This window comes from Pan paniscus, chromosome 11, assembly GCF_029289425.2.
Source record: "Pan paniscus chromosome 11, NHGRI_mPanPan1-v2.0_pri, whole genome shotgun sequence".
Lineage (NCBI taxonomy): Eukaryota > Metazoa > Chordata > Mammalia > Primates > Hominidae > Pan > Pan paniscus.
In genome coordinates this window covers 66,581,251-66,587,250 of record NC_073260.2, presented here as the reverse complement: position 1 = coordinate 66,587,250, position 6,000 = coordinate 66,581,251, and positions in this window count along the sequence as shown.

Sequence of the window (6,000 nt, the reverse complement as noted above, 5' to 3'; positions counted from 1 at the left end):
GGAAAAGAATCAACTCGAATGTAATGGAATGGAATGGAATGGAAAGGAATGGAATGGAAAGTATCAACTCGAATGAAATGGAATTGAATGAAATGGAATGGAATCCAAGCGAATGGAATGGAATGGAATGGGATGGAATGGAATGGCATGGAATTGAATGGAATGGAGTAAACCCGAATGGAATGGAATGGAATGGAATGGAATGGAATGGAATGGAATGGCATGGAATTGAATGGAATGGAGTCAACCCGAATGGAATGGAATGGAATGGAATGGAATGGATTGGAATGGAATTCAATCAACCCAAATGGAATGGAATGGAATGCAATGGAATGGAATCAACCCGAATGCAATGGAATGGAGTGGAATGGAATGGAATCAAACCGAATGGAACGGAATGGAATGGAATGGAATGGAATCAACCAGAATGGAATGGAATGGAATGGAATGCAATGGAATGGAATCAACCCGAATGGAATGGAATGGAATGGAATGGAATGGAATGGAACGGAATGCAATCAACATGAATGGAATGGAATGAAAGGGAATGGAATGGAATGGAATCAACCCCAATGGAAAGGAATGGAATGGAATGGAATGGAATGCAATGGAATGGATTGGGATGGAATGGAATGGAATCAAACCAAATGGAATGCAATGGAGTGGATTGGAATGGAATGCAATCAACCCGAATGGAATGGAATGGAATGGAATGGAATGGAATGGAATGGAGTAAAGGAGAATGGAATGGAATGGAATGGAATGGAATCATCCCGAATGGCATGGAATGGAATGGAATGGAATGGAATGAAATGTAATGGAATGAAATGGAATGGAATCAACCCGAATGGAATGGAATGGAACGGAATGGAATGGAATGGAATGGAATGGAATGGAATCAACCCGAATGGAATGGAATGGAATGGCATGGAATAGAATGGAATGGAATGGAATGGAACGGAATCATCCCGAATGGCATGGAATGGAATGGAATGGAATGGAATGAAATGTAATGGAATGAAATGGAATGGAATCAAGCCGAATGGAATGGAATGGAATGGAATGGAATGGAATGGAATGGAATGGAATCAACCCGAATGGAATGGAATGGAATGGAATGGAATGGAATGGAATGGAATGGAATGGAATCAGCCCGAATGGAATGGAATGGAATGGCATGGAATAGAATGGAATGGAATGGAATGGAATGGAATCAACCCGAATGGAATGGAATGGAATGGAATGGAATGGAATGGAATTGAATCATCCCAAATGGCATGGAATGTAATGGAATATAATGGAATGGAATGGAATGAAATTGAATGGAATGAAATGGAATGGAATCAAAACGAATGAAATGGATTGGAATGGAATGGAAAGGAATGGAATCAACCCGAATGGAATGGAATGGAACGGAATGGAATGGAATGGCATGGAATGGAATGGAATCAACCCGAATGGAATGGAATGCAATGGCATGGAATAGAATGGAATGGAATGGAATGGAATCAACCCGAATGGAATGGAATGGAATGAATGGAGTGGAATGGAATGGAAGAGAATCAACCCGAATACAATGGAAAGGAAAGAAATGGAATGGAATCAACCCGAATGGAATGGAATGGAATGGAATGGAATGGAATGGAACGGAATGGTATCAACCCGATTGGAATGGAATGGAATGGAATGGAATGGAAAGGAATGGAATGGAAAAGAATGAACTCGAATGTAATGGAATGGAATGGAATGGAATGGAAATTATCAACTCGAATGTAATGGAATTGAATGAAATGGAATGGAACCCAAGCGAATGGAATGGAATGGAATGGGATGGAATGGAATGACATGGAATTGAATGGAATGGAGTCAACCCGAATGGAATGGAATGGAATGGAATGGAATGGAATGGAATCAACCCGAATGGAATGGAACGGAATGGATTGAAATGGAATGGAATCAACGTGAATGGAATGGAATGGAATGGAATGCAATTTAATCAAGCCGAATGGAATGGAATGGAATTTAATGGAATGAAATGGAATCAACCGGAATGGAATGGAATGGAATGGAATGGATTGGAATGGAATGCAATCAACCCAAATATAATGGAATGGAATGGAATGGAATGGAATGGAATGGAATCAACCTAAATGGAATGGAAAGGAATGGAATGGAATGGAATGGAATCAACCAGAATGGAATGGAATTTATTGGAGTCAAACCGAATGGCATTGAATGGAATAGAATCAACCCGAATGGAATGGAATGGAATGGAATGGAATGGAATGAAATGGAATGGAACGGTACGGAATGGAATGGAATGTTATCAACCTGAATGGAATGCTATGGAATGGAATGAAATGGAATGGAGGAGAATCAACCCGAATGGAATGGAATTGAAAGGAATGGAATGGAATGGAACGGAATGGAATCAACCCGAATGGAATGGAATGGAACGGAATGCAATGGAATGGAATGGAATGGAATCAACCCGAATGGAATGGAATGGAATGGCATGGAATAGAATGGAATGGAATGGAATGGAATCAACCCGAATGGAATGGAATGGAATGGAATGGAATGGAATGGAATCATCCCGAATGGCATGGAATGGAATGGAATAGAATGGAATGGAATGGAATGAAATGGAATGGAATGAAGTGGAATGGAATCAACCCGAATGAAATGGAATGGAATGGAATGGAACGGAATGGAATCAACGCGAATGGAATGGAATGGAACGGAATGGAATGGTATGGCATGGAATGGAATGGAATCAACCCGAATGGAATGGAATGGAATGCAATGGAATGGAATGAAATGGAATGGAATCAACCCGAATGGAACGGAATGGAATGGAATGAAATGGAATGGAATCAACCCGAATGGATTGGAAAGGAATGTAATGGAATGGAATCATCCCGAATGGCATGGAATGGAATGGAACGGAATGGAATACAATGGAGTCAACACGAATGGAATGGAATGGAATGGAATGGAACGGAATGGAATCAACCCGAATGGAATGGAATGGAATGGAATGGAATGGAATGGAATCAAACGGAATGGAATGCAATGGAATGGAATGGAATGGAATCAACCCGAATGGAATGGAATGGAATGCAATGGAATGGAATGAAATGGAATGGAATCAACCCGAATGGAACGGAATGGAATGGAATGGAATCATCCCGAATGGCATGGAATGGAATGGAACGGAATGGAATGCAATGGAGTCAACACGAATGGAATGGAATGGAATGGAATGCAACGGAATGGAATCAACCCGAATGGAATAGAATGGAATGGAATGGAATGGAATCAACGCGAATGGAATGGAATGGATTGGAATGGAATGGAATGGAATGGAATAAACCCGAATGGAGTGGAATGGAATGGAATGGAGTCAACCCGAATGGAATGCAATGCAATGTAATGGAATGGAATCAACCGGAATGGAAAGGAATGGAATGGAATGGAGTGGAATGGAATCAACCTAAATGGAATGGAAAGGAATGGAATGGAATGGAATGGAATCAACCGGAATGAAATGGAATGGAATGGAGTCAAACGGAATGGAATTGAATGGAATGGAATCAACCCGAATGGAATGGAATGGAATGGAATGGAATGGAATGGAATGGAATGGAATGGAATGGAATGGAATGTTATCAACCCGAATGGAATGGTATGGAATGGAATGGAATGGAATGGAAGGGAATCAAACCGAATGGAATGGAATGGAAAGGAATGGAATGGAATTGAATGGAATGGAATGGAATCAACCAGAATGGAATGGAATGGAATGGAATGGAATGAAATGGAATGCAATGGAATGCAATGGAATCAACCCGAAAGGAATGGAATGGAATGGAATTGAATTGAACGGAATGGAATGGAATGGAATCATCCCGAATGAAATGGAATGGAATGGAATGATCCCGAATGGAATGGAATGGAATGGGACGGAATGGAATTAAATGGAATCATACCGAATGGAATGGAATGGAATGGAATGGAATGGAATGGAATGGAATGGAATCAACCCGAATGGAATGGAATGGAATGGATTGGAACAGAATGGAATAGAATGGAATCAACCCGAATGGAATGCAATGGAATGGAATGGAATGGAATGCAATGGAATCAACCCGAATGGAATGGAATGGAATGGAATGGAATGGAATGGAATGGAATGGAATGGAATGGATTGGAATGGAATGCAATCAACCCAAATGGAATGGAATGGAATGCAATGGAATGGAATCAACCCGAATGCAATGGAATGGAGTGGAATGGAATGGAATCAAACCGAATGGAACGGAATGGAATGGAATGGAATGGAATCACCCAGAATGGAATGGAATGGAATGGAATGGAATGGAATGGAATCAACCCGAATGGTATAGAATGGAATGGAATGGAATGGAATGGAACGGAATGCAATCAACACGAATGGAATGGAATGAAAGGGAATGGAATGGAATGGAATGGAATGGAACCAACCCGAATGGAATGGAATGGAATGGAATGGAATGGAATGGAATGGAATGGAATGGATTGGGATGGAATGGAATGGAATCAAACCAAATGGAATGGAATGGAGTGGATTGGAATGGAATGCAATCAACCCGAATTGAATGGAATGGAATGGAATGGAATGGAATGGAATGGAGTAAAGGAGAATGGAATGGAATGGAATGGAATGGAATCATCCCGAATGGCATGGAATGGAATGGAATGGAATGGAATGAAATGTAATGGAATGAAATGGAATGGAATGAACCCGAATGGAATGGAATGGAATGGAATGGAACGGAATGGAATCAACCCGGACGAAATGGAATGGAACGCAATGGAATGGAATGGAATGGAATGGAATGGAATCAACCCGAATGGAATGGAATGGAATGGCATGGAATAGAATGGAATGGAATGGAATGGAATCAACCCGAATGGAATGGAATGGAATGGAATGGAATGGAATGGAATGGAATCATCCCGAATGGCATGGAATGGAATGGAATGGAATGGAATGAAATGTAATGGAATGAAATGGAATGGAATCAGCCCGAATGGAATGGAATGGAATGGAATGGAACGGAATCGAATCAACCCGAATGGAATGGAATGGAACGGAATGGAATGGAATGGAATGGAATGGAATGGAATGGAATCAACCCGAATGGAATGGAATGGAATGGCATGGAATAGAATGGAATGGAATGTAATGGAATCAACCCGAATGGAATGGAATAGAATGGAATGGAATGGAGTGGAATGGAATCATCCCGAATGGCATGGAATGGAATGGAATAGAATGGAATGGAATGGGATGAAATGGAATGGAATGAAATGGAATGGAATCAACCCGAATGAAATGGAATGGAATGGAATGGAACGGAATGGAATCAACCCGAATGGAATGGAATGGAACGGAATGGAATGGAATGGCATGGAATGGCATGGAATCAACACGAATGGAATGGAATGGAATGGAATGAAAAGGAATGGAATGGAACCAACCCGAATGGAATGGAATGGAATGAAATCGAATGGAATATAATGGAATGGAATGGAATCCACTCGAATGGAATGGATTGGAATGGAATGGAATGGAATCATCCCGAATGGCATGGAATGTAATGGAATGGAATGAAATCTACCCGAATGGATTGGAATGGAATGGAATGAAATGGAATGGAATCAATCCGAATGGAATGGAAAGGAATGGAATGGAATGGAATCAAACGGAATGGAATCAACCCGAATGGATTGGAATGGAATGGAATGGAATGGAATCAAAAGGAATGGAATGCAATGGAATGGAATGGAATGGAATCAACCCGAATGGAATGGCATGGAATGCAATGGAATGGAATGAAATGGAATGGAATCAACCCGAATGGATTGGAAAGGAATGGAATGGAATGGAATCATCCCGAATGGCATGGAATGGAATGGAACGGAATGGAATGCAATGGAGTAAACACGAAGGGA